Raw genomic sequence first — 21,623 nt, 5'->3', positions numbered from 1 at the left:
CGATATAGTAAAAATTACAACCACACTCAAATTCTTTCAGTATTTAGCTTCAAATTTCTCACGAAATAATTTTTTAGTCTCACAAAAGAACTATATACAAATTCTCATCATAATAATTTAATCGGCTACAAATACTAAAAATTCTTGCTGTAATCGTAGGAGCAAACCCAACTAAGAAACCCACGGCCAAATACTCTTAAATGGCGCTTGAATATTTCTTCGTCCACAATGGCACACCTGGCACTAGCGCAAAAAAACGATGCTTCAAGGCCTTATTGTCAACGATGGCATGCCTAGCACTGGCGCACGGCATGCCCCAGTACAGGTACAGAAAGCGAAGCTTCAGGCCCAAATGTCAACGATGGCACACCTGGCACTGGCGCACACCTGGTACTGGCACAGAAAGCGAAGCTTCAAGGCTCTATTGTTAACGACGGCACACCTAGCACTAGCACAGAAAACGACTCACGACTCTCCAAGGCTCTATTGCAGTGTTACTTGCAATATATATATATGCGCAAGCATATCACACGAAAAATAAAGATTTAAATAACAGCCTGGGGAAGAGAAGTGCACCAAATCCTTGAAGATAAGTTACACCCACGTTTCGACCAAAAAAAAAAAAAAAGCTACACGTACGTACCGGATAAGGAAGCAAATTAAAGTGAGATTCGGTCAACATCTTGCACTTTCCTCTCCCTCCTCTGACACAGATCTACTCTCCTCTTCCTCTATGGCTCGACCGATTCCAGTAAAGAAATAATGTGCCCACCTTCCTTTCTTTGCAATTTTTCACGATCAAGAAACATTTTATTTGGGCCGGATTTTATCAAGCAAACTCAAATTTGAGACATTTTATAACAAATCACCAGCCTAATATAAGGTAAATGACGAGCTTTTCTTTTATCTATTTTCACTTATTTATTTCTGATGTGGCCTTTTTTTATATAGGATTGTGTTATCTAGTATGAAATTTATGTGGGCAAAACAATTGGTTGCTTAAAGATTTTAAAAATAATCATGCAGTTACCATCCTCCTATACAAAAGAAAACAAATCAACTATAGAGCACCACAATGTCAAAAAATGATCTATTTATATTACCACATTAAGGATTTTATCAATGTGTACTTTTGGAACACTCATAAAATAAGTATTCAAGGAACTGTGACAATTTTCAATGGATTAATTATTTTAGTATAATATCTGACAAAAAAATTATTTAAGTATAATGCGAAATCAGTATTTCGAAAGTTGAATTTTCTTATAATGCATGTTTTAACAAGTGCATGAGGATTATTCACTATTAAATATATATAAAGCGCATGAAATGAAAGTTGGATATCATTTGGTGTCATGGGTGCTCTCGAGTTGCTTCAATACATAGTACTAGAAAACACTAACATAATATTGTTAAGATCACTTTTATCATATACATGTTTTGGTTGATCGTAAATAAATGAGAATGCTCGGAACTTAGAACTTGGCGGCTTCTTATGGATGACGACCCTTGAGTTTAGTTTGGGGAATAGGAATTTGTTGGTTGTGGAGTTAGGATTTGGGGGAAGGGACGAATTGAGCGACAATGGCTAAATTTCAGTGGATCATAATAGCAAAGCCACTCTACCTCTTACAATACCCTACCATGTATTTAAGTTGTCTACAAAATATTCTACCCGTCACTTAATAGGAATTGCGCTTCAAGGCACCTCATATAGTTCATATGTTGTGAGGGCTTCACCAACGATACATGCCCTTGGGGGAACAAATTCCCTACTGTAGGTTGGCAAAACCTCAATAAGTTTTGTGGCAACATAATTGTTTAACGAGATAAGTATAGATGGAGTGAATACCATAACTTTTTTTTTCCATTTACTTAAGTGCCACATTAGAGTAAAATCAATTATTTGAGTATCATTTCCAGTACATCCTCCTATGTGGATATTTTTATTAATTTCCCATTTCGACGTGGTTTTTTTATTTTAATTTTGAATTTGTATTAATTGTTTACATTAGCGCTGGTGATGCCCACGTAGGACGACTAGTATTCATGTTGTATTTTCCAATGAGGTAGATTGTCTATGGCACTTAAGTGATCAATTTTTCAAATTTGTAGCACTTAAGTGAGTGTTGCATGAAAGTTCTGACACTCCTAATATGCTTAACCCAAAAATGCTTATACAGGTATCCATTAAAGGAGTGATTAACATTTCCATTTCTTAAAAATTTGATCCAGTAAGAACCTCAATTGTAACAAACTTATCTTTTACAAAGAATGTGACTAAAAATAAGCAATGTATACAATTAGGATCATGTGAGTATTGTGTATCTTGAAATTGCATAAGTACAAATCCTGAGAATTATAGACATTATCATATGAACATCTTTGAAAAAAACACATCACATGCAATTGTGCACATTTCACATGATATCGACCATGAAAATATATTCCAACCTTCATGAATTCATCATCTTTGGGTTTAAACCACTAGGATTAGTCACTCCTCAAACATTTATTGTACATGTACCCCTTCATGAACCGATGCACAATCATCTCTTTGGGAGAATGAACACAGATTAAAACAAGAGATGTCCCATCAAAATATGAAACTGATATTTCTCAAACTCAATCAAGTATGCCGCAGTGGTATTCTTTTGCCCAAAAACTCATATATAGGGTAAAAATTGAAAAAACTATTTCTAAATAGAAATTGGTTCTGAGAACAAAAATGTTACTATATGCACCCAAAGAGAGCTTCATAGGGAGAAAGAGAGAAATGATATTGATATCTGCTATAATACGCCGATGCACGTGCATAAATGCATTTGCACGTGACTCAATTTTTCTTCAATTTTGATTGCGATTGATGAGTAAGATTTTGCCATATGAAATTGACTATCCATATGCTTGCTTTTTTATATGAATTATTTATCCAACATAAGTAGTACGATATATCGGAAATTTTTAGGATAACAAAACAGGTCGACTTTTTTTTTTTTTTTTTTTTTTTTAAAGTGAATAAAAAGCTGATTTTCATTTATATTTACATAAAATTTAGAAATCTTACGAAAGAGACGAAGAAAAAACACTTCCGTAGAAATATAATGCTAATTATTTAATAACACATTTATCCTCGAGTTTATGTAATTTGAGAAATTGGGTATGATGATGATGATGATGATGAAGTGTGTGTGTGGGCGTGTGGAAAATGAAAGATAAAATTATAGAAGGACTGCAATTACAACTGATCTTACTTTAAAAAATAATAAAGAATGGTTCTTAGGCCGATATATGCTCCTGTATCTGTCTCTCGAGCCCGTAAGCTAAGTCTGGCTTTTCATTGAGTTTTGTTCTTAATATTATGAAAAACCCAATGTCTAGCCCCCTAGGGCGGGGACTAGGTGCCACATCACTTGGACACACACAAAAAATGTTTCTTATATGTCCAATTCTGGGAAAGGAGAGGCCATTTAAATCTCCCTTATGTACCCTAGGCCGCTAAAAGGCTGCTGCCTCCGTCCCTCTACCCTATGAATTGAGTCTTGCTTCTCGTTAAGCTTCATGCTTAGTATTATAAAATAAAAATAAAAATAAACAGAAATTGCATAGAATAGAGTACGTGAGAAATATTCACAGTATGAGCTTAAGTTATAATAACTTTTTTAAATTAATATATTGTCTATTCTTTGATTAGGGTCGTCATTAATCCATCTACTTATTGTTACGGTGCATGTATGAGGTTGCTGGATAAAAGCAGTCTTACATCGGTAATATGGTGTAAATGAAACAATTAATATATCTCAATTGATCCATAAACCATTGTCTTAAACTTTTGAATAAATATGAGTTCAATTGAATATATCCATCGGTTTAATCTTAGGCTCTTTTTGGAGATCTCAAGCGAAGGCATCATGTTTATATTGCATTGACCAAACAAGTGACGTGGCCCCCTTTCAAGGTGCTTCAGTGTATGATGAATATCTCAAAGAAGGAAAATCTTAAATGTAACTCAAGCCTATGAGCCCTTCCAAACTTTCAGAAAAAAGTTAATAACCCACAAAAGATCAATTTAACCAAACCCACACTAGGTAAAAAATTAAGATTTGACCCGATAGATCTACCAAATTTGCTTGTTTGGATCACAAATGAAATAATCATAATCCAGCCATCTTAAGTGTTATTATCCAAGATGTAAATAATGTTCCGTGGGAGTCACTTTATTTTATAGTATGATGTTCAATTGTTAAATTACACTTTCCAAACATAATAACAACTACAAGCAGTGTCTTTTAGATGTTGACAACTAAATTTTACCTCTCCTATATGTTGGATCAGAGAAATAGGGATCCCAACCCATAAAAAGAATATCATTTACCTCATCATATTTATATTGCATCTTTTTTTCTAGGATACTTTACTTGGATTTTAGGACTAACCCATGTTACAGGACCAGATGTGAAGTTGAAAGTAGCCCGGAGGGAAATTCGTGATCATGGAGGGTAGATGAGCTTGAACTAACAATTCCAACATTCTTGGAACCTGAACTTTAAAGATAAGATCGGGATCTGAATTTCCTATATTATTGGAGTTCAAAATTGGATCCAAAAGGTCGGGTGAGCCCAGAATTAAATTTTTAATAATATGGAAGTTTGAAACTAGCTCCATAAACTCAGCAATATGCTTTTGAAGAATGTGAGAATAGTATGGACTTGGATAGTAACTTGAATAATTTCAAGATTGTGAGAGACTGATAAGGTTTGGACATAACAAATAAGTAGCGTGACAAGATCCCAAGCATCCACAAGGCTTGAAATTTATGGCCACATGTGCATCTTGAATTGTCAATAGTCACATGCCTCACAAGACTCGATCATGTGCCAGTCACCTGCCAAGATAATGTGCCATCACACGACCATTCCATTCCATCTCCATGAACTATCATGCACCAGAATAAGCGCATAGCATAGGAGTTCATGGGCCGTGCACATGCTTTTCTCACATGCAAATCACATAGCCTCTCTATGGATGATACCGCGAACCGTCGCATGCTCAATCAAGTCCTTAGGTGGCTGGCAATATAGGGGGATTTTCCTCTACTATGCTACGCATTGTTGATAAAATTTGATTGCTTGGTTGTCAATTAATCCAGCGGTTGCTTTCGGTTACCTTACTTTCCCCATCTACACACACCATTGGATCAAATTGAAATTTTTTCTTCCTATTTTGATTAACCAACATATCTAATGCTCACCGTCCGTCTTATGTTCATTTTGATCTTGACCGTTTATTCATATTGTACACATCTCTTAACCTTCAAGAAACATATCATTATTTTTATCAAGGGGATTATATTCGAAACAAGTTCTTTGAGTTGCAGCAAGTATTCGATATTTTCTGCCCAATCAAGTGGCCATTTCCGTGAAAATCTAGACAGGCAAATTTGCATGCTCATGCTGACCAACCATCATAATTTGGTATAGCACTACAAACTTACGGTGTTTAATCAGACATTATGCAGTTCACACTTCCATTTATTATGCCAAGAAGATACATCTCAGGAAGGTTTAGCTTACATCCACAGTACTGTATGGTTCTTGCACAATGCTTCACATAATATTAAACGTTCCATCAGGTTGCTCTCCAAAGAGTCCAAACAGACTAGAAGCAGTAGACAATCACATCCATTTTTAACATAATACAGCACAACAATAGGCTGCACAAATCATATCTTTACCTGATTTGGGCACAACCCTTTATTGAGTACTCTGCTCTGTTTAAATTCCAGGTAGTCCTTGTAATTCCTCGAGATGTATGTGGCTTGGTTGTGCTTGCCATCCACCAGCTGCTCCGCTGGCACAACGACAGTGTTGGGCGACGGTCCAATAGAAAAAGGGATCGATATCCTTGTAGTCTTGTTGTTCAAGACAGCTCGATGCAGAACGCTCTTGTATTTCCCATTGCTCATAATCTTGCACAGTTGAAAAGTGTCAAGAACAAAAAAAATAGTATCTGCAATAAGCTTGATCTATTCGATGGGAGAAACAAGAGTAAATCACAGAGATTCATATCAACTTTTTTACTGATTAATATCTGGTTAAAGAAACAAAGACCATAGAGTACGTTTCAGCAACTTTTTAAGACACTTGTATTTTCTATAGTTCTATGTATAACAATTATCCTTCTATAAATACCTACACCGTATCTGCATCTATAGTTCTATGTATAAAAATTTTCCTTCTTTAAACCAAGGACAGATAATTAATTGGACCTCTCTTGCAGGAAAAATAAAACATGGATTTTTGTATGTTTACCTCGAGCTGATCAGCGGTGTTGACCACAAAGGCATTCGGAATGGGATCAACTTTGAACCACTTCCCGCCATGGTTCACTTGGAGGCCGCCAATGTCATTCTGCATGAGGATGGTCAACAGGCCATAGTCCGAGTGCGAGGGTAGGCCCATAGCAAGTTCTGGCTGTGGGCATGGCGGATACAGATTCGCTGCTAATATCTGTAGGCTTGAATCCATGTTCATTGCCTCGTCGATATAGCCTGGTCCCAGTCCTAGGCTCTCCGATATAGCCTTGAGCAATTCCCTGGCTAATTTCCGGAGCTCCCCAGTGTACTCTGCTAAAACTTCACTGCAACAAATATTGCTCTCATTTATCAGAGGAAATGCCGTGGTGGAGTTCTTTTCATCTTTAGGGATTTCACAGGTTTCTATCACTCTTATCTTTTTTTTTTTTTGGTAAGAGTAAGTATAGTATAGACTTTGAATCACTCTTATCTTTTATCTGGGGTATTACCAATTATTTTGCCCTATCAAATTGAATCCGCACTTTGCTTATTTTTCTAGGCATACAAAATTGTTCTTGTCTGACATCAAGATGATCCAAAATAATGGTATCCTAACAAAAGAATCACGTACTTTCCATTGCTATATTTCAAGACTGCCAGATTTCTAGGTAAATATAGATCTATTACACAAAACTAACAAACCGGAACCAAAGATGCTGAAGAGCTTGTGCATTAGATGGATTGAGGTTGTTCAAGTTCAGATCCCACATGATTAATTGAGTGGTCAATTGCTTCCTGTAGATATGGCAAATCTGGTATCCAAATCACGTCATGTCGTATATAGGTAACTTTGGAACTCAAATCTGCCAACCAAGTGGACAGTCTTATACATAGACAGAGGTTGGAAATAGTCAAGTTGAAGATTCGGATTCTTGTGTTACCAAGAAGAATTTGTTCAAGTTCCCCATCATGTTTTCTTTTTCTGATGTACCTGACAGTGTTACACTGTGCACTAAGATCTGGATGCATTAATAACTCTGAAGTACCAAGCCAAAGATTGATAACCTGAACATTATTTTAGCATGACATGGTGAGAAGAGTACGTACTCTTCAATTTTTTGCTCCCTCAAGATTCTGTAATTTCATTCTATACTCGATTGACAAAAAAATGTCCACAAGGGAAAGGTTCAGTTGCTGCTTTGACTGTAGCATGAAAGCTACAGTAAGGAAATATAGTTGTCATTACCGCTATTTGTAACCTAATGATCACTCACCCACGAAAAGAAGAAAAGAACTAAATAGACAAATGATATCAAGAAAACAGAAATTTCAGTACGTATATACAAACTGAGAACTTGCACGCAAACCCGACGTAGGGAGAGAGAATGGATACCTCAATCCTTCTGGCTCGGGAGGGCAGTGAAACTTTGGATGCACCATCATCTTCAGAAAATCTCTCCAGAGGAGCACTTTGTCGACCGAAGCTTTAAAGCTCGTCCCGTATATTATGGGATCCAACACGTGCTTCCCTAGAAACTTATTCTTCTCCTCCTCTGTCAGATCGAAAAATCCCATCAGCGCGTCGACCGTCGCCTTCATTTGACTCTCAGGCACTCCGTGGTTGATCAGCTACTCACATATACAACCAAGGGCTATTATCAATACTTAGCAAAGCACACACCGTCGAATCATGCATGGAGAGTTTATGTCATGCTGATGACGAAGAATGACTCCAGCTTTGATACCAATCACGAAAAATAGAATTTTTTTTTATTTATTTTTTTATCGAGAAAGCAGGATATCATTACTAGCTAAAAGTCTGAGCAAATACAGCATGTGTATTAGTACAAAGTAAATCCAAAAAAGGAGGGGGGTTATTGGCCCAATTTCTAGGAAGAAAACCCATGAGAATAATTTCTTGTTATTTCTCTTTAGCTCCGGCATGATGAAACCATCGGTGAATCAGTCAAATCAATTTATCTCACGGACACCCCAAGTCTTAAAACTTGATACAGGTGGATATATAAGTACCAAAACTTCCAAAGCGTATACACAAATGTCAAGATCGGAGAAAAAAGAAACACTTAAGTGTCAATGGCGAGAATTTCCGGCCAAATAGCTGATGTGATTTTTTCTGGTGAGATTTTTTACTAATGTGGTTATTCTTTTTTTTTTAAAATTATCCATGTTTGGCTAGATAATGGCTAGATTTTGTACAATTTTGATTTTTAATATAAATATTAATTTAATTTAATTTTAAAAACTAAATTAAGTAAAAAGAATCAGATCTAGGGCTATGGAGGCCCTCACGCCGCTTTGCCCCACCAATCACCGGAAGGGGTCAACGACGGTGGGGTGAGGGTCGGCTAGGGTCGCGAGCCCCAGGCGACTGGCCAACAACCCTAGTTGATTGCTAGGCCTTCGGCCAGATCTAGGGCAAGGCCTTGCGGCCAAGGTTGCCACCTATGTTAGATGTCTGGTAAGTTTCGCTAGAGTTGGCACTTTAAGATTCCAATTTTCAAATAAAGTTGCACTCAAGTGTACATTTTGAAAGTTTTAATACATATGTGTCCACCCGTACCAAGTTTTGACACTTGAGATGTGCTCCTTTTTTTTTTTAGGTATTAACAACGACTTTGACAAGCGAAAGCTGATCGAAGATACCGATTGTTTGTTTCACATGTTCGTGACAAGTTCTAAAAATGGAAAAGTTCTATGAAGCAGATAATGAACTAGCTAGGAACATGTGTACCATGAAGACGCCCCAGTCTTGACAAGCCTTTGCAAGATCGGAGATGGCTTTAGACCGTTGATCGGGATTACTCGAGGAGAGGAGAGAGAAGTCAATGACGGGGATGGAGTCATCATGGTCGGCATGAACGGCTTGATCACCGGAAGTGGGGTGGTGAAGGCGTAGTGGGAGGGAATGGAAGTGAGGTTGGAAGATTCAGCTAGAGTCTTTGCACTGGTTATTTGAAGCCGAGGAGCACTAGCTTCTTGATGTAGTTGAGTGACTGGAGAGATGGTATCCATTTGAGGCGAAGCTGACTCTGTTTTGCCGCAATGACACTGTTATGATCGAATGGTACGTATCATTAAGCACCGATTTCTCTTATATAAGAAAATGGATAGATAATCTTATCACCCAAACCACTTAATTAAATAGCCAATGACACGTGACCACTTGATTAATCAACCGACCAACAAAATCCGCATTAGAATCCCCGTTTCACATTTTAAATTTATTAGCCCACGATAAAATGATGCCAAACTAGAGAGAATTAAATATAATCAACGTGAAGCACATTGAATTGCGATAGTACGATAGTGCCATTTTCATAAACAATGCGAAACTTGACATACCGTATTATCTATAGTTTAAAGTATTATTTAAGGGAGAGATCTCTCTTTTGGTCACTAAATTACCTCAAAACCAAGTTGTGATAATAGCAGGAATTAACTTTAAATGAATACATGGTTATTGTCACATAGCGCACTAGATAGTGAAAACTGCAACTCGCCGCCACTTTCCACGATCTAGGTGTAGTTAATCTGCGAACCAAAAAAAAAATGTAGTTAATCAAATGTCAAAAATATATATAATTAAATTATGCAATTGCACCTTTTAATGAGCAAACTATTTATCATTTGAAAATTTTAACGGGGATTGCCCGCCCAATTTAAAGTTAGTGACATGAGTGCAACATCACTTCCAACTCATTGGATTCAACAGCTGAAGAAGTCATGTTTGCGCTGATTGTCTTGGCAATTCCTTGGCCTTGAAATAGCCCGTGTGGCGCTTGGTGAGCAGTAACACCAAGCCAACCTTTCTTCTATAATTGTTCTAGAGAACAATACAACGAATAATTTCCTCATATTAGGTTGTACCACACTCAACTTAATTTGAGCGTATAATTGCTAATATCACTTTAGGCTCAACAAATGGTTTGCCCTCCATGATCTTATCAGGAGAGTGGCATCGGTTCCCAACCAATTTGTACATGGAAGCCAATCTCTTTTAGAGCTTCATAGAGATATATTCGTTCTATTCTAGAACTCCTAACACTAATCATCCTAACTCTACTCCCATGGATCAATTTTTTCTTCCCCTCTAACCCCAAGCTCCATTCACAAGGGTTCACAAGTATGGGAGAATCATGAAATGTGACATTGTCCCCCGCTTAATTCCACAACATCCTCATTGTGAGTTATTTTGTCGCTTTCCTTAACCATTGATACACCACTTTGGATCACACATCGAATGGCAATGCTTACCCAACAAAACAAGTCACCTTACTGGTTGCTTCTTTTGATCGCAATTGTTTGAGCCCCTCTTGCGCTTTCCCTAGCAAGTGTGGCATTTTTTCACCAACTACATCTTTCAGCAGCACCATATTTTGCCTATTAAGCTTTTCTTAATTCTAGCGGACCAATGGAGGATCTTTTCAAGCAAGATCTTGACATACTTGCTTGTACTTATTAGCCACTTCTTCCTAGATATGTTCTTATTAGAAAGAACCCTAAAATAAAAGTGAGTATTACTAACTCGGGCATGTTCACATAGTAAGTTCACCTGTTAATTTTCTTTTCGCTGTCATTCTATCATATTTTGCTCATTTTCTGAATTTTGGATACTTGCAAGTTTGATGTGATGGACTTGGGCTACCCTTTTGCGTTTGATGGGAGGAATAAAGTTATATGATCGCCAAGTAAAACATTGTAAAAAAATCGCCATTAGAGAGAGAGAGGGAAGAGCTGAGTAAAATGTTAGGTATCATTAAGCAACATTTAAGTGAACAAGAAAAGGAATAGATAGATATATCATTTAATCATTTAATTAAATTGTCATGGTTACGCATGGCCCCTTTATTAATCAAGTGACCAACAAATCCACGTTAAAACTCCTGTATCTACATTATAAATTTATTAGCCATTGATAAAATGACCTAATTGATAGTTCGACCTAAATAATTCTAGTTCCCATTGAATAGAAAAATTCATATAAAATGCATAATTTTTAGGGAGCTCTTTTGGTCTCTCTACCTAAGTTATCTCAGAAATAAGTTGTTTTAGTATCATATAAAATGTTAGTAGATTGAATTAACTTTAAATGAATCCAGGCGCTATTGTCATTTAGCACTTGAAAAATGAAAACCGCCCTTAAGTGCCCCTATCTACTACTTTCCACTATATAGATTGTACTTTTTTAACGAGAAAACTATTCATCATTTGAAAATTTTCAATGGGAATTGTTGTGGAAAACAAGCAACTGTATAATAAAATAGACAGAATAAGAAAATAAATCGAACACAAAATTTACGTAATTTTGTGGTAATGATATATGCATATAGGAAAAGTAGTGCTAAATTCTATCGTAGATTAAGCGATATAACAAATATTATAACTACACTCAATTTTTTTCAGTATTTAGTTTCAAATTTCTCATGAAATAATTTTTTATTCTCACAAAAGAACTATATACAAATTCTCTTCATAATAACTTAATTGGCTATATATACTAAAAATTCTCGCTGTAATCGTACGAGCAAAACCAACTAAGAAACCCACGACCAAATACTCTCAAATGGCGCTTGAATATTTCTTCGTCCACAATGGCACACCTGGCACTAGCGCAAAAAAAACGATGCTTCAAGGCTTTATTGTCAACGATGGCACGCCTAGCACTGGCGCACAACTGGCACTAGTACAGAATGCGACGCTTCAGGCCCTAATGTCAACGATGGCGCACATGGCATTGGCACAGAAAGCGACGCTTCAAGGCTCTATTGCCAACAACGGCTTTATTGTCAACGATGGCATGCCTAGCACTGGCGCACAACTAGCACTAGCACAGAAAGCGACGCTCCAGGCCCTAATGTCAACGATGGCACACCTGGCACTGGCGTACACCTCGTACTGGCACAGAAAGCGAAGCTTCAAGGCTCTATTGTCAACATCGGCACACCTAGGACTAGCACAGACAACGATGCGCGACTCTCCAGGGCTCTATTGCGGTGTTACTTGCAATAAATAAATGCGAATGCGCAAGCATAATACACGAAAAACAAAGATTTAAATAACAGCCCGGGAAGAGAAGTGCACCAAATCCTTGAAGATACACGCACGTTTCGACCAAAAAAAAAAAGGCTACACGTACGTACCGGAGAAGGAAGCAAATTAAGGTGAGATTGGGTCAACGTCTTGCACTTTCCTCTCCCTCCTCTGGCACAGATCTACTCTCTTCTTCTATGGCTCGACCGATTCCAGTAAAGAACTAATGTGCCCACCTTCCTTTCTTTGCAATTTAACCCGTCAAGAAACATTTTATTTGGCCCGGATTTTGTCAAGCAAACTCAAATTTGAGACATTTCATAACAAATCACTAGCCTAATATAAGGTAAATGACGAGCTTTTCTTTTTTCTATTTTCACTTATTTATTTCTGATGTGGAGTTTTTTATATAGGACTGTGTTATCTAGTATGAAATTTATGTTGGCAAAACAGTTGGTTGCTTTAAGATTTTAAAAATAATCATGCAGTTACCAATCTTTCCGTACAAAAGAAGACAAAGCAACTATAGAGCACCACAATGTCAAAAAATGATCTATTTATATAGCCACATTAAGGAAATTATCAATGCGTACTTTTGGAACACTCGTAAAATAAGTATTCAAGGAATTGTAACAATTTTCAATGGATTAATTATTTTAGTATAATATCTGACAAAAAAATGATTTAAGTATAATGCAAAATCAGTATTTTGAAAATTGAATTTTCTTATAATGCATGCTTTAAATAGTGCCTGAGGATTATTTACTATTAAATATATGAAGCGCATGAAATGAAAGTTGAATAACATTCGGTGTCATGGGTGCTCTCGAGTTGCTTCAATACATAGTACTGGAAAATACTAACATAATATTGTTAAGATCACTTTTATCGTATACATGTTTTGGTTGATCACAAATAAATGCAGAATGCTCGGAACTTAGAACTTGGCGGCTTCTTATGGATGACCACCCTTGAGTTTAGTTTGGGAATAGGAATTTGTTGGTTGTGGAGTTTTTGAAGGGACAAATTGAGGCGACAATGGCTGAATTTCAGTGGATCATAACAACGAAGCTACTCTACCTCTTACAATACCCTACCGTATATTTAGTTGTCTACAAAATATTCTACTCATCACTTAATAGGAATTGTGCTTCAAGGAGCCTAACATAGTTCATCTATTGTGAGAGCTTCACCAACGATACATGCCCTTGGGGGAATAAGTTCCCTACCGTAGGTTGCAATATCTCAATAAGTTTTGTGGCAACATAATTGTTTAACGAGGTAAGTACAGAGGAAGTGAGTACCATAACTTTTTTTTTCATATACTTAGGTGCCACATTAAAGTAAAATCGATTATTTGAGTCATTTCTGGCACATCCTCCTATGTGGATATTTTTATTAATTTCCCATTCAACGTGGTTTTTATTTTAATTTTGAATTTTTTATTAATTGTTTACATTAGCACCGGTGATGCCCACATAGGATGACTAGCATCCACTTTGGATTTTCCAATGAGGCAGATTGCCGATGGTACTTAAGTGATTAATTTTTCAAATTTGTGGCACTCAAATCAGCGTTGTACGAAGGTTCTAACATTCTTAATGTGCTTAACCCAAAAAATGCTTATACATGTATCCATTAAAGGAGTGATTATTTAAATATATGAGAAAATCATCAATTTAGTCTTAAACTTATTGTACGATTGTCAATTCAATTTTAACTTTCCAATTTTATCAATATGGTCCTACACATTTGCGTAATATTTAATTGTAGTCTTTCCTGCTAGTTGTCATTGCAAATTGTGATGTGGAAATCAACAAATTGCGTATGTTAGCATGCCAATGATGACTAGACATTATGATAGCAATTTTTGATGCTAATTAGCAAAAAAAACTACATTCAAATATCACCCAAAAGTTTAGGGTCACTAGGGTTTGCCCCACCAGCCATATTTCCCACATGAGAAGGGGGAGTTGAGGAGTTTGATTCTCCATCTTCTCGAAGGGTTGGAGGTGGGGACGTTTAGTGTTAGGTGTGGAGTTCAATTTCTATATTTTCCAAAGAGGTAAGGCAAAAGTCTAAGAATAAATTGAGAGTTAAAGCATGATAGACCAAATGAAATATGCATCAAAATTTCCAAAAGAAAGAGAAGAAAAAAAAATGTGAGAAATGATCTTAAATCTTAGACTTGCAAGCGATATTGTGGTCAATTTAAGATAATAGAGGGCATCGAAAGTAAAAAAAAATGGACGGAAAAAGTGAGAGCCTTTATGCATTTATCATTTTCATACAATTGCTCATTTAAATGCCAAACATAACCTACTTATTTATATTTGAGTTGATGCTAGTAAAATACAGAGAGATTATGATGAGTTTCTAGAATCAAGGGCCGTACGAAGGTTGGGAAAAAGGAGATGCGAAGGAGGTAACTTATAATTAATACTACATATTAATTAGTACGTAAATTGTTTTGATGATATTTTAATTTGTGTTGAAAATTAAATTTAAAATATTTTGATTCTTATATACAATGGGCCTCATCATGAGAAGTAGTTTATATATATGGTACCCACTTCTATTAATATGTCTTATAAATATTTAAATAATGCAAGTCATTTGTCTACGTGGGACCCTTGTGGCAAAGTTGAAAGGGATAGCTGCATTGATTAACCCTTCCCAACTTTTTCACTTATAAATAAAAATGCTTAAGGACATCGAAAGTGCCATCATTTTTTTTCCTCCCTTAAATGCCACATTAAAGTAAAATCGATCATTTGAGTGTTATTCCCAACAAAATCGTCACACATGAATTTTTTTATTAATTTTCCATTTTAATATGGATTTATTTATTTGTCTAGGTTAGCATCATTGATGCCACATAGGACAATCATCATCCACGTTAGATTTTCTAGCCAAACAAATTGTTAAAGACACTTAAGTGATCGATTTTTCAAATTTGTGGCACTCAAATGACTGGGAAAAAAAAAGTTATAGCACTCAAGTGAGTATCGTAGGAAAGTTATGATACTTCTAGTATACTTATCCCATTGTTTAGCACATTATATATTGGATAAAGAAGAAATGAACCGTTCTATGATGACTTAAGATATGGGGGCAACATATGTTGGGGGCAGATCAACTCTCCTCAAATTGTACTTTTTAGGTAATGGAGAAGTATAATTGCACCAAATAACTCACACGGTATTTGGCTTTTGCAATACCTTATGAAACAATCTCTCAATCCAACTAAAAGAAAAATCACAAATCTTACTACTAGATTTATTAGCTTCAGAGCACCTATAACTTCTTCATGATGCAGTTCACGCACTTTGTCGAATTCAGTAGTTACGGCAATTGTTGACTTGACAGGCTTGCCTCACTACAAGGATTATCTCTATTGATGACCGTGCAAGTACCCGCTACTTAAGGCATTTTTCATTACAATTCTACCTTTAGTTTTAACGTTGTCCAGATCTTTATAATTAATCATCACCATCACTCTTACTTGAAGTAGTAGGAATTCATCAAACGTAACTTCTCTATTAATAAGAAGTGATTTTGATTTCGAGAACTACAACGTTCACCTTGTTCATTGCCTAGCAACGTACACCTTTTGCCCTTCTTTCAAACTTACCGTCAATCACTTTAATGTACACATGGACAATAAAATATTTAAAGAATACAATAATCAGTAACTGTCGAAAATACCATTGCCAACTAATTGATCTTGTAGCATAAGATTGATCTTGATATTAATTTTAATTGATGCTGATTAGTCTATTGAAAGAAAATTAGAATATTGTGTATTAGGAAATCTTTTTTCTCTATTTTGTATATTTTTCTTCCTTAGATAGTTTTGCTCCTATATATTATAAATATGGCCCATTTTGTAAATTGTTAATCAATGAAAGCAATACAGAATACATTTCTTCCAATATCTTTATCTTTCCTTTCACTCACTTTTCTTACATAGTATCAAAGCCTTCTTTTTAGCTTTACACATATCGATTTTTTCCCAAGCCTCAAAGCCTTTTCCATTGTCCTTTTCTGTCCAAGCCACATAATTTCTTCGACCTTTGACTTTCTTCACACAAAACTTGTGAAAAATAGTTTTTTGCTCATACATTTTTCACAAAGGGAGAAACCATGCCCAAAAATCAAAATTCAAAGTCTAGAATGATCGAGGACTCAGGAGTTTTCCAACAATCAAGGAATAGAAAACTTTCCCTCTGATCAGTATTCACCCTTGGAGGATGAAAACCTTGCAGGAGGGGGCCAGATATGGCCCAACAAAGGGCTCCAAGACCCAAATCAGTCCAATGTAAGGCATTTTCTTCAGGGACCATATGTGCAGTGGATCCCTATTCAAGTCCCACCCGCCCAAAGCATTATGGGTCCAACGGAAAAGGCTCATGCGGAAAATAGTGGACCATGTGTCGGGTCAGGAGGAGGCCCAACTTTTGCCACTAGGCATAACCCGGCATCCGACATGGGTTGGTCGTACCCAAACCAGGTCGGTTCAAGTCCAACGGGTATCCCTTACCCATGATTTGGACCCGGTTTCTTCCCATTCGCAGGAGCCTTCGGTGGTCAATTGGAGCCGGGAGATCCCTTGTACACGAGTGCCGTTGATAGTTCGAGCTTGAGCTAATTTCCCAGCAACTTACTATTATAGATGAAGCCAAATATTTGTTTTTAGGGTTTTTTTTTTTTTTTTTTTGTCTTTTCTATTAGATTTCCTTTTAGGTTAAAAGTGATATCTTTATATTAGCGATGGCAAGACTCTAGTCGTTAAGACGCTGAAAAGGAAATAGAGAGGCAAGAAAAAGAGAGAAGAAAAAAGTTAGTTTTTTCTTGATGAGGGTTCTCAATCTCTTTGTGCCCTGATCTTGAGAGAAGATCGTCATTGTATTCCAACTTTTTCAAAGTCTAGTGGATTCGCAGAGTGCCTCTGCGCGGAGACGTAGCCTAGGTTTGGGTGAATTTCGATAACAAATTTTATGGCATGTTCATCTGATTCTACTCTTTTATTACTATATTTTGTCTGGTGAATTGTTTGCGAGCGTTATTTTTCTGGAATCGACGTGCGATTTTGTAACAACTGGTATCAGAGCCTAGGTTGGCTAATCGAGAACATTGAGGGTTTTTTGGTGAGGTTCAATTGAAAGCAAACAGTATGGCAGAAGATAAAATCAGAATCGATAAATTCAATGGAGAGGATTTCGGATGGTGGAAACTACAAATAAAAGATTATCTTTATCAAAAAGATCTCTATGCACCACTTGAGGGTTGGAAACCCAAGATGGCGAAAGTGGATCCGACAGCAGAAACCAGATGGAAAAATCTTGATCGAAAAGCATTAGGTGCGATTCGTCTAGGGTTGACGAAAAAGACAGGGTATCACATCGCGAAAACAAAAACTGCAAAAGAAGCCATGGATGTTCTAACGAATATTTTTGAGAAGCCGTCTACATCAAATTAGGTATTTTTGCTTAAGAAACTAGTCAATATGAAGTTATTTGGTAGAGGTTCTGTGGCAAAGCATATTAATAGTTTCACACAGGTCATGGGTCAATTGGAATCCGCAGGCATAAATTTAGTCATGAAGCTTTAAGCTTTATTATTTGTATGTTCTCTTGCAGAAAGCTACAATACCACAGTGCAAGGAATTTTGAGCACCATGAAGGATGATTTAACTCTTGATGATGATGTGAGTAGTATCGTGGATGAAGAGATGCGAAGGAAAGTCTCAGGTGGAGATAATTTTTCTGCATCTACATCTTCAACAATACTCGCGGTGGAGAATCGTGGAAGAAGTAAAAGTAGAGGAAATTTCAACGGGCGTGGCAGATCACAATCAAGGGGTAAGAGATAGGTTGCAAAAGATGAGTGTTGGTTTTGTCACAAAACCGGATACCGGAGGTTTCAGTGTGAAGCCTACAAAAAGAAACAGCAAGATGAGAATCAAGGTGCTAATGTGGTTAGCGATGAATCTTTGCTAGATAACTTGTGTTTGTCTACAGGGTTTGACTTGACAACAGATAAATGGTTTATTGATTTTGGCGCTTCTTTTCATTGCATCTCGCAAAGAGACATATTTGATGATTATGCCAGTGGAGATTTTGGACAAGTGGTTGTGGGAAACGGCCACATGTGTCCAATTGTTGAGAAAGGAACCGTGATTGTGAACATCTTAGGTGGAGAACGTCTAGTTTTGCGTGAAACTAGGCATATTCTGGAATTAAAGAAAAATCTGATTTCAACCAGTAAACTTGACCAAGAAGGTTTGGTAATAATCTTTGGCTGCGGAGAGTGGAAGATAACTTCAGGGGTAAAGTAGCAAAGGGAAAGCGTATGGGTACACTTTACCTTCTCCAAGGAGACAATATCAGTGATATGGTTACAACTACAATGGCTATAGGTAATTTATTGGCATTATCGTTTGGGACATCTTGGTGAAAAAGGTGTAAAGTAGTTACACTTGAGAAAATTACTTCCGGCTTTACAAAAAGTTGAGTTAGATTTTTGTGAGAGTTGCATTTATGGAAAATAGAAGGCTGTTAGTTTTCAATTGAATGGACGACAAAATAAAAGCCAGAAGCTAGAGTTGGTTCATACTGATGTATGGGAACCTGCTCAGGAACTCTCTTATGGTGGTAAGAGATATTTTGTCACATTAATTGATGATGCAATAAGGAAGACTTGGGTCTATGCTCTTAAAGAAAAATCAGAAGTATTCAGGATGTTCAGAATGTGGAAGACCATGGTAGAAAAAGAAACAGGTTATCGGATTAAAGTTTTGAAGTCTGATAATGGTGGTGAATACACAAGTAAAGAATTTGTAGATTATTTGAGTTGAGAAGGCATACATGGGTTAAAGATTGTTCTTAGAACTCCTAAAGAGAATGGTGTAGCTAAAGGATGAACATGACTATTCTAGAACATGCAAGATGCATGAGGCTACACACGAGTCTCCCACTACACTTATGGGCTACCACAGTTGATGCAGCTGTTTATCTTATCAACAGAAGTCCATTTAGTGCGTTGGATGGAGAAATACCACAAGAACGGTGGTCAAGTAAAAAGATTAATTATTCACATCTAAAGGTATTTGGTTGTATTGCATATGCTTTGATTGATAGAGAGGATAGGAAAAAGCTTAATGCTAAGTCCCAGAAGTGCGTCTTTATCAGATATGGTGGCGATGAGTATAGCTATTAGTTTTGGGATTATGAGAATAACAAAGTCATTCGCAATCGCAATATGGATTCCATGAAGAAAAGATGTACAAAGATCGTCAGACAGAGCATGAAAATGTAGTACAACCAGAATATGTTGAATTAGACACAATGCCCGTAAAGATGTTTAAAGTAGATCAAAGTGCACTTGAAAGAGAGGTTCAAGATGAGCCTATTATCAGTGAAGAGGTAGTTCAAGAGGAACGCAGTGATTTGGAGCAAACGAACGACCCTGAAGTACCTGTCTTGAGAAGGTCTACACGTGTGAGAAAGCCAAAGGTAATTTTTTATCCATCAGCTAATCTGTTACCGAGCCATGTCTTATATACAGATTCGGGGCAACCAAAGACTTATGATGAGGCAAAGGCAGACACGTCTCACTTGTAGTGGGAGTGTGCTATGAAAGACGAGATGAGCTCGTTACTTGAAACAAAACTTGGGAGTTGACCAAGTTGCCCACAGGTAAAAAGCTTTATTAAACAAATGGGTGTACAAGGTTAAGAATGAAGCAAATGGTAGTATTAGATACAACCTTGTAGTCAAGGGCTTTTCTTAAAAAAAAGGGATCGACTACTCTGAGTTATTTTTACCTGTAGTGAAAATGACATCAATTAGAGTTCTGCTGAGTATAGTTGCAGTGGAGGATCTTCATCTTGAGTAGTTAGACGTAAAAACAACGTTTTTACACGGTGACTTAGATGAAGAACTATACATGGCACAACCTAAAGGTTTTGAAGTCAAAGGTAAGGCTTGAAACAAGCTTTGGTACTTAAAATTTGATGGTTTCATGTAAGAAAAATGTTTGCCGATCACGATCCTTGTGTTTATTTTCGCAAATATGATGATGGTGACATTGTGTATCTATCTTTATATGTGGATGACATGCTGGTGGCTAGTTCCAATATGAAGAGAATCGTAGAAGTAAAAAAGATGTTATCATCACATTTTGCTATGAAAGACTTGGGAGAGGCCAAGCATATTTTAGGCATGAAAATCATCAGGGACAGGAAAAATAAGAAATTATGGTTGTCGTAGGAAGACTATGTGAACAAAGTGTTAAAGAGATTTAACATGGACAAGGCAAAACTGGTTGCAACTCCTCCAGCGAGTCACTTCAAACTTTCCAAGGATATGTTTCCAAGTGCTCAGGCTTTGAAAGATGAGATGGCGGTAGTTCCATATGCATCAGTAGTGGGGAGTTTGATGTATGACATGGTGAGCATGAGACCAGACATTGCACAAGTAGTGGGAGTTGTGAGTCGATATATGCATAACCCAGGCAGAGAGCATTGGAATGTAGTGAAATGGATATTGAGATATCTAGCAGGTACTTCAAATTACTCACTTTGTTATGGTGGTACATCTCTAGAGTTGCAAGGTTATGTAGATGCAGATCATTCGGGTGATCGAGATAGTGGTAAGAGTACCACTGGATATGTCTTTACAATTGCAAGTACAATAGTGAGTTGGGTGTCTCGATTACAAAAAGTAGTGGCTTTATCGATGACAGCGGCAGAATATGTGGCAATCACAAAAGCCTCCAAGGAAATCATGTGGTTACAAGATTATATGAAGGAGTTACATCGAAAACAGCCAGTTAGTACACTGTGGAGTGATAGTCAAAGTGCAGTGCATTTAGCAAATAATGCAGCTTATCACTTAAGAACTAGATATATCAAGAAGTGTTATCACTTTATCAGGTCAGCATTGAAAGATAATAAATTAAAGCTATAGAATATTGATGGCTTGAAGAATCCAACTGACATGATGACCGTGGTAGTAGACAAAGAGAAGCATATTTTCTGTACTACTATCATTAGTATTACTCCATGTTAATTAATGAGGAGTATCGCAGAGGCACAAGTTTTTCAACTATTATTTTTTGAAGAAGATGGATACAAAGTTGCTTGGTGCTTGGGTATATTTGTCTTCAAGTGAGAGATTGTTATAGATGAAGCCAAATATTTGTTTTTAGGTTTTTTTGTCTTTTCTATTAGATTTCCTTTTAGGTTAAAAAGTGGTATCTTTATATTAGCGAT

At 36.8% G+C, this 21,623-nt stretch overlaps 1 non-coding gene across 1 annotated transcript; it reads right to left on the bottom strand.

Moving 5' to 3' along the window:
- Nucleotides 1–5,498: 5,498 nt before the first annotated feature.
- On the bottom strand, nt 5,499–9,356 carry LOC104452882. Its single transcript, XR_005549038.1, has 4 exons — nt 9,048–9,356; nt 7,689–7,924; nt 6,312–6,639; nt 5,499–5,968 (listed from the first exon to the last, which is right to left on the bottom strand). It is a non-coding gene; the product is annotated as a protein DMR6-LIKE OXYGENASE 2 (transcript).
- Between the last annotated feature and the right edge of the window lie 12,267 nt (nt 9,357–21,623).

Source organism: Eucalyptus grandis, chromosome 3 (genome assembly GCF_016545825.1).
Source record: "Eucalyptus grandis isolate ANBG69807.140 chromosome 3, ASM1654582v1, whole genome shotgun sequence".
NCBI lineage: Eukaryota > Viridiplantae > Streptophyta > Magnoliopsida > Myrtales > Myrtaceae > Eucalyptus > Eucalyptus grandis.
Note: the sequence above shows the minus strand (reverse complement) of the source record. Positions and strands in the feature narration are given on the sequence as shown.